Source organism: Nomascus leucogenys, chromosome 18 (assembly GCF_006542625.1).
Source record: "Nomascus leucogenys isolate Asia chromosome 18, Asia_NLE_v1, whole genome shotgun sequence".
Lineage (NCBI taxonomy): Eukaryota > Metazoa > Chordata > Mammalia > Primates > Hylobatidae > Nomascus > Nomascus leucogenys.
Window position 1 is genome coordinate 43,615,571 of NC_044398.1, and position 8,558 is coordinate 43,624,128.

An 8,558-nucleotide genomic window follows, 5' to 3' on the forward strand; every position below is an offset into this window, starting at 1 on the left:
CATTTGCATGTGTGTGCAAGAAAGTATAGTCAAGATTATCTTAGCAGCATTGCTGGTAGCAGTGAGATATTGGCAATTATCTAAAGGTCCATCATTGGGAGAATAGCTACATGAACTATTGTATGTTCTTACCACAGAATCCTCTGCAGCAGTTAAAAACAGTAACTTAGAATCATTTCTTTTCTTCTTTCTTTCTCTTTTTTTTTTTTTTTTTTTAGACAGACTCTTGCTCTGTCTCCCAGGCTGGAGTGCAGTGGTGCAATCTCGGTTCACTGCAATCTCTGCCTGGCAGGTTCAAGAGATTCTCCTGCCTCAGCTTTCCAAGTAGCTGGGATTGCAGGTGCCCACCACCATGCCTGGCTACTTTCTGTATTTTTAGTAGAGATGGGATTTTACCATGTTGGCCAGGCTGGTCTTGAACTTCTGACCTCAGGTGATCCACCCGCCTTGGCCTCCCAAAGTGCTGGATTACAAGTGTGAGCCCTTGCGCCCCGCCAGATTCATTTCTTATAGTACGAGTAGACTTACTGTGACTAAAAATTTTCAGAAGGAAAGGAACAGAAACATATTTTATATGTGTAAAACCACATAAGACACTACTACCGTCTTTTCACAAAGCCCTTTCCCCTTCCTGCTTGCCTTCTTTTTTCTCCTATCCTGCTTGCCACCCTCTTTTTGCCCTCCATCTACCCCAAAACTATTTTCCCCATCGTCTTTTTCCCAATCCTGTTTCCTACCTCCCTCTGGCCACCCTCTTTTCTCCTCCCACTTGCCACCCTCTTTCCCCGCTCCATCCACCCAAAAGCTTTTTACCTACTGTTTTTCTTTCTGCACCGTCTTTTCTGCCCTCCGTCTTTTCGCAAAACCTTCTCTCCCTCCTGCTCGCCACCCTCTTTTTCCTTCTCCCACTTGTCACCCTCCTTTCCCCCTCCAGCTACCCAAAAACATTTTCCCCCACGGTCTTTTCGGAAAACCTTTTCTCCCTTACTCACCACTCTCTTTTGACCCCTGCTGCTCACCACCCTCTTTTCCCTCTCCATCTACCCCAAAACTTTTTTTCCTCACTGTCTTTCCCCCCTCACCATCTTTTCACAAAGACTTCTCCCTGCTCCTGCTCACCACCCTCTATTTCCCCACTCCCACCCCTCTCCCACATGCCACCCTTTTTTCACCCTCCATCTACCCCAAAACTATTTTTCCATCGTCGTTTTCCCAACCCTCCTTTCCACCTCCTGCTTATCACCTTTTCTCCCTCCATCTACCCAAAACCTTTTCCCCCATCCTTTTCCCCGCCGTCTTTTATGCCTCCTGCTCGCCACCCTCTTTTCCCGCTCCATCTACCCAAAAACTTTTCTCCCCACTGTCTTTTCACAAAACCTTCTCTCCCTCTTGCTTGCCCCGTTTTTTCCCCCCTTTACCACTCTCTCTTTACTCCTCCCACTTGCCACCCTCCAGGGTCAGGCCCTGAGTCCTGGCACTCTGGACGCACCCCACCGTCAGCAGGGAGAGGCGCAGGGCTGGGAGGGGCCTGGAGTCTTGCCTGGGGCATCACTTTTGCAAATTTATTTTGTGCGGGCCTCGGTTTGCCTGGCAGCGATTCCAATGGAAGCCAGCTTCAAGCCTTGGAACACCGGCATTTCCCGGTCTAGTGTCACAGCGGCGTCTCTCCCGCCCCCAGGACGTGCGCAGTGCTTGGCACAAGGGCAGCAGCAATGCCAGCTTCAGCAGCGCAGTATGGCCACTCAGGCCCAGGCCCCAGCCCGGGTTCGCGAGTTCCCGTTAGTGCGGCTCTGCTGGAGCAGGCGCAGAGTTTTGGGAGTTCTCCCTAGGCGCGGGTCGGGCGGGGGCGCCCAGGAGCTTCTCGGAGGCTGCAGTGGGCGGCCCATGGGGACAAGCGTCCAGTCAGCGGCATGTCAGAGCCGGTGTCACATGTGCGTGCACTAGGGGAAGGCAGCCTGAGGTCGCTCCTTGGGGCCATCTGCCTGCAGGAATGAGTCCACCGACTTGTAGCTGAGCTGCAAGGGCGTCAGGCAGCGGAAAGTGCCAGGAGAGTGGGGGATCTGCACGCAGGCCCTCTGTGAGGGCACCACCATCTCCCCAGGAGACAGCCAGGGTGGCACTCTGGCGATGAGGCTGGGGTCCCAGTACTCGCCAGGACACCACCCCCCTCCCTTGTCTCCTCAGTATCATAGTTGGGGGCCTCCTCCGTGTCTGAAACTTGCAGTCTTTCTCCTGAATGGTGAAATTGTGCATGGGGCTCTCCCTGGGCAGCTTCCTATTGGGGATGCTGCTGTTTTACCGCTTCTGGGCGGTCTTTGGCTTGTACAGCTTGGCTGCCTTCTTGTTCTGGTTGATCCCGAGCTTGCTCAACTTGAAGGACTCCAGGTGCTTCCTCATGGACCTGTGGAAGATTTCCCGATCCTGCTTCTTGTCCTCAGTTGGTGTGGCTGTAGCGATGCATGTACTCCTTCCCCGGCTTGCACAGGTACTGCTGTAGCGTGTGGTGCGTGATGGGGTCCTCCCCATACCGAATGCTCTGCCACGCTGCTCCAGGGACTGAACGTCCAGACAGACGGCACTGATGTTCTCCCTCAGAAGGTAAGAGACAGTGGCCACCGTGGTGGACGATCATGGTGTGAAGTCCATGTTGTCAACGTTATCAGTACTTGGGGAGCTGATGAAGGCCACGGACCTTAGGCACTCTCACTTCGTGGCTTAGCTGATGGCATCCTACAGGTTTAGCTTATGGAAGACATTGAGGATCCCATATGGAGACTTCTGGGCCAGCATTCTCATGAGGACTCCACTGAGGAACTTCCTGTCAAAGTGGGACCACATCTCTCTGAGATAATTGTGCCTGATATGCCTGGATATGGCCTTGATGGCCAAGAGGATGTGGTTGAAAGCATGGTGGTGCAGCTTCTCATGGAGCTTGGGCTCCCGGTGCTCACTCCTCTTCACCTTCAGCCACTGCACCAGGGGCTTGATGGTCAGGCCCTGGAAAATGACTGTGAAGAAGATGATGACAGTGGTACTGACAAACAGGTTCTTCTCCTTGACCTTGTTTCTGTCCAGAAGCACGACCAGGATGAAGGCCATGGCCCCATGCAGGCCTCTATAGGACATGACCACCTGGTCTATGATCTCCAGCTGCATCATTCAACAGCAGTCCAGGAGTCAGGACTGGATGACACCATGGCTCGGTACATGAAGGTGAAGGCCAGTGCAGGAGGATGAAGGCCATGTTCCATGTCCAGATGAGCAGGTTCATGGCCGAGATGCTCAGGGATATGAAGATGGTATTGGCACCACTGGCCAGCATCTTCATGGTGTAGTGCACGGTGGTGGCCGACAGCTCCGAGATGTTGGCCTTCATGTACTTATGACAGCAGATGCCATAGAAGATGATGGCCAGGATGGAGGACAGCAACAGCTTCTCAAACGTCCTACGGATGGGTAGGAGATGAAGAACACGAAACCAGGCTCGATGATGTGCACATGCTTGGTGAAGTGGGTCACCAGTGACAGCAGGAAGGCAAACACCACCCCACAGGCATGCCCCCCAGGCTCACCACAAAGAAGGACACTACACCTTTCGCACAGTCCACGCTGGTCACGTTGTCATCACCCAGTGTCACAAAAGATTGAAACACATTGTACAGAGTCATTCAGTAGCAACTCCCTGAAGATGATGATGAACAGGACCTCATTGACATGAACCTCCTCAAACAACCAGGATGGCTGCTAGGTCCACAGTGGTGATCAGGCTGCCGAACAGGAGGAAGTCCAGCAGCCTTATCTGCAGGTTGCCCATGAGCCTGCTAAGAGAGATGCCATAGAGGAACAGGATGGTGGTGGCTGCATTGCACACGGTGCTGATGACCTGGTACAGCAGGATGGTGCCCAGGTTGCCAAAGAAGAGCCGGTTGGGCATAAAGTAGCCAGCATCTGCATGATGGGGGACGTCAGCATGAAGGACGCTATGTGGTCGGCCACCCAGATGATGCTGCCCAGCACCAGGCCCAGGACGATGAGCAGGGCGCTCTCAGGGACCATGGTGGTGCCTTGTGGGACAGGTAGAACCAATCGTGTCCAGGCTGACCACAAGGATGCAGATCGCAATCACGTACTGGTCCTGGACATTGGCCCATTCAAAGGCGGCCACGTGGGAGCCCTGGCTCACACCATGCACACTACTGTGCTCCTCGTCGACACCCCCTCACCTATAGCAGCCACCCAGCACCAGAGCCACTGCCATCAGCAGCCCCTGGCAGCAACATCAGTGCTGCATCTCCATGCCAGCCTGGGACACGCATGTTGTGGGGAGTCCCAGCTGTGCTCAACTGATGCACCGTGCTGCGGCTGCTGAATGCACAACCCAGCAAGGAGCCCAGCGGCCTTTGGGGCCGTTGCTGATGGCGGTCCCCTTGCTTTGTTTTTTAATCACACATCACTTTTTTAAGTACACACGCATAAAATATCATTGAAATAAGATATTCTTAGAACTTTTTTTAGTTCAAAGTTCATCTTCTGTAACACTTTTGACTTAAAATCATCAGTGCCCTCATTTTTCCACACATTGTTTTCTGTTCCATCAAGAGAAAGGGACAACAAACTATCACCCATGAGCCAAATGTGGTCCTTCCCTTGTTTTTGCAAATAAAGTTTTGTTGGAACACAGTTACAACCCTATGACTGCTTTCAGGCCCTGATGACAGAGTTAAGTGGTTGCAGCTGAGCCTGTATAGCTTACAAACCAAAAATATTCCCTACCTGGCCCTTTGCACAAAACATTTGGTGGACCCTGATTGAGGAGCACAGGAAGTGAAGCATTTCTTGCAAGCGTGTCCACTCATCCTGGGGATGTTTTGTTTTGTTTTGTTTTTTTGAGATGGGGTCTCATTGTTGCTCAAGCTAGAATGCAATGGCACAATCCTAGCTTTCTTCAGCCTGGAACTCCTAGACTCAAACGATCCTCCCACCTCAGCCTCCTGGGTAGCTGGGACTACAGACACAGGTAACCATGTTCAGGTAATTTTTAAGGTTTTTTTTTTTTTTTTGTAGAGATGGGGGTCTCACCATGTTGTCCAGGCTGGTATCGAACTCCTGGGCTTCAGTAATCCTCCTGCCTTGGCCTCTAAAAGCTGTGGGATTATAGTTGTAAGCCACTGTGCCCAGCCTGGGATGGTTTTTAAGCCCCATTTTTAAGTCCTGTTTTAAGTTTTTAAGTACTTGTACTTGGTTGTTGCTTTGCAAGAAAACCTGGATTGCGGACCTCCCTGCAGGGATGAATACGTGTCTGTCTCGCCAGCATCACACAGGCATTCTGCTGCTTTGTTCCCAGCCTTCTTGTGTGCACACTAGCTTTTCAATTCAAAGCTGAATCACAGTCGAAGCTTTCTGAAGACATTTAAAATAGCACCTATACTCCACATGTGAAATAACCATGCCCAAATCTTAATTGATGTGACAACGCTATGAACTGCTGTGGCTGAGTCTGTATAAGACCAGGCAGGACAGTCATGTCACAGTTGTGATTAGAAGACCCACCTAAATTTCAGGTACATGAAAATGTGAAAAATCAAGATGTGTGTCTTTATATTGATGAAATACTACAATGCTCCTCCCTTAGGTTATTACAAGCATGTGTGGTTAAATCAAGACAGTGCATGCAAACGCTGAGCCATGTTCAGGACACACTTGGCATTCTGTAAATGTTGTTGAGATGAATTTAGTGGAGGGATGGTGACATTGCCCTCCTGACAAACCCACTTGAGATAAAGCAGGAGAGAAGTCTTATAGGCAAATCCCATGGAGAAAAGGCCCGCCTGCTGGGAGCCAGGTGTGTGGGAGTTGGGGGGAGGAGGTTTCTGGGTATTGTCTGTGGGATGGGCCCTAGAGCTCAGCTGTCATCTCTTTTTGTTTTTTTTTTTTTTTTTTTTTTGATGGAGTTTCACTCTTTGTTGCCTTGGCTAGAGGGCAGTGGTGCGATCTCAGCTCACTGCAACCTCCGCCTCCCAGGTTCAAAGGATTCTCCTGTCTCAGACTCCCAAGTAGCTGGGACTACAGGTGACTGACACCACGCCCGACTAATTTTTGTATTTTTAGTGCAGACAGGGTTTCACCATGTTGGCCAGGCTGGTCTTGAACTCCTGACCTCAGGTGATCTGCCCACCTCGGCCTCCCAGCGTTGGGATTACAGGTTTTTGTCTTTTAAACTTTGCCAAGATAAATGCCTCTGTTTGAAAAGGATGATTTTCAAGAGGGCCAGAACCTCCTTCCTGGTTCTAAAGGAAGCTTGGGCCAGGGCCCCTTGAGCTTAGGGGAAGGCATGAGTGTGAAAGTGATGGCAGCAGGTGGTTTTCATAGCTGGATGATGTAGAACGCATTGTGGAAGGGTGGCTGCAAGTGGCTTTGCTTAGCATGGCCATCTGGAAGGAAGCTTAGGGTCTTCCAAGTGGCCAGGGCCTTGAGGGGATTAACCTAGCCTCTTGGTTCCAGTTACGTATGTGTTCTTGAGTCAAACGGGCCAGGGTCTATATCCACCGTGACTCCAGCATTATGGCCAAGCCTGAGTCCTCCTCTGTCTGCAGAGGGATGACACAGAGGCCATGCCAGGGATTTCTGTCCCCACATCACACAGCTGATGTCATGACCTTAGTGAACAGTAAGCCAGCTGATGAAGGGGTCTGTGGGGAACTTGGACTATGAAAAGAGGTAGGGCACTGGGTCTGCCACGTATCCCCCTGGGTCCCTTCATTCCCGTTGGCACAGGGAAGTTCCTCTCCTGGGGAGGAGAGGCTTGCACCCTGCCCCTGCTTCTGCCCACTACTCTGCCTGGTTGTTATGGCCACTTGGCTCAGTCTCCCTTGCAGCTGTGGCCTCATGGGAAACTCAAAGGCTCAGGAGGATCCAGAAACCAAGACTCTTGGGACATGGAATTTGGCAATGCCCTGGTCAAAACCATCCAGAGGGAGAAATCTTTACAAAGATCTCCTAAGACTGCAAATGGCAAAATGTTTCCCAGTCTCCAGCATCCCTTTCCCAGCACTCAAGGGAAGACAAGAGGTGTTAGTGAGTATCTGATCCAGGGCTGCATCTCCTGTGAAATCTTGTGATTTATAAGATCCAGCAAAGGCTTTAGTCATGCTAGAAAGAAACTCTGGAACAGGGGATTCCCTGCTGCAATGCCTGTATTCCAGCACAATTAGGAAAGACTTCAGGAGGAACAAAGGAAGCCATGGTGCAAAGGTGTGGCCAACCCAAATATTTCAGCTTGAGGAGTCTTGGCTGCTGTTGGGAATGAGAAGCAATGGTGTTGGCTGCTCCAAGTCCACAGGTAATCATTCTCTATATATATACATTTACATTTTTTTGCTTTTTTAAAGAAACTTTTTAAGTTTTTTTTTTTTTTTTGAGACATAATCTCACTCTGTCGCCCAGGCTGGAGTGCAGTGGCGTGATTTTGGCTCACTGTAAGCTGCTCCACCCGACTGTGCCTCCCAAGGTGCTTGGATTACAGGTGTGCGCCACCGCGCCCAGCTGAAACAAATTTTAACCTAAAGATATACAGAACTCAGGTACTGTCAGCATGCTCTTATGGCCATCAGCCTATCCCTTCTCTCCTGTAATATTATGCTGAAGCAACATGCAGACATTATATCATTTCATCTGTAAATATTTTAATGTGTATCTCTAAAAAGAGGGACTCTTCAAGAAACATAACCAGAACACTGTTATTGTGTTCTGTTTAATATGAAGCCTCAGGGTGGTTAACATCAGGCCTTGGAATGATGAATAGTGTTCTCTAAGCTGGTCACTTCCTTTGCAGGGTTTACCCTCTGTGCTCAGTGCTGGTCATTGGGTGGGACAGTCGGTCCTAGGCTGAGCACAATAATTCAGCTCCAGTCAGACCCTGCTGTTTATCTCAATCTCTCTCTCACTTTTGAGACAGGGTCTTGCTCTGTCACCTAGACTGGAGTGCAACAGTGTGATTCCTGTTCACTGCAACCTCTGCCTCCCAGGCTTAAGCAATTCTCCCACCTCAGCCACACCACCACACACAAGCTAATTTTTTTTTTTTTTTTTTCTGAGACGGAGTCTTGCTCTGTTGCCCAGGCTGAAGTGCAGTGGCGCAATCTCGGCTCACTGCAAGCTCCGCCTCCCGGGTTCACGCCATTCTCCTGCCTCAGCCTCTCTGAGTAACTGGGACTACAGGCGCCTGCCACCACGCCTGGCTAATTTTTTGTATTTTTAGTAGAGACGGGGTTTCACCGTGGTCTCGATCTCCTGATCTCGTGATCCACCTGCCTCGGCCTCCCAAAGTGCTGGGATTACAAGCGTGAGCCACCACGCCCAGCCACACAGCTAATTTTTGGATATTTTGTAGAGACAGGGTTTCACTATGTTACCCAGGCTGGTGTCTGTGTCTCTCTCTCTCTAACATTTTATTTTTATTTATTTTTAATTTTTATTTTTTACAGAGATGAGGTCTTGCTTTGTTGCCAAGGCTGGTCTTGAACTCCTAGCTTCCAGTGATCCTCCTACCTTGACCTCCT

General features: G+C 50.3%; 1 pseudogene; it reads right to left on the minus strand.

Annotated features, from left to right (window-relative positions):
• Window positions 1–1,925: 1,925 nt before the first annotated feature.
• On the minus strand, window positions 1,926–6,887 carry LOC115830412 (annotated as a pseudogene).
• Between the last annotated feature and the right edge of the window lie 1,671 nt (window positions 6,888–8,558).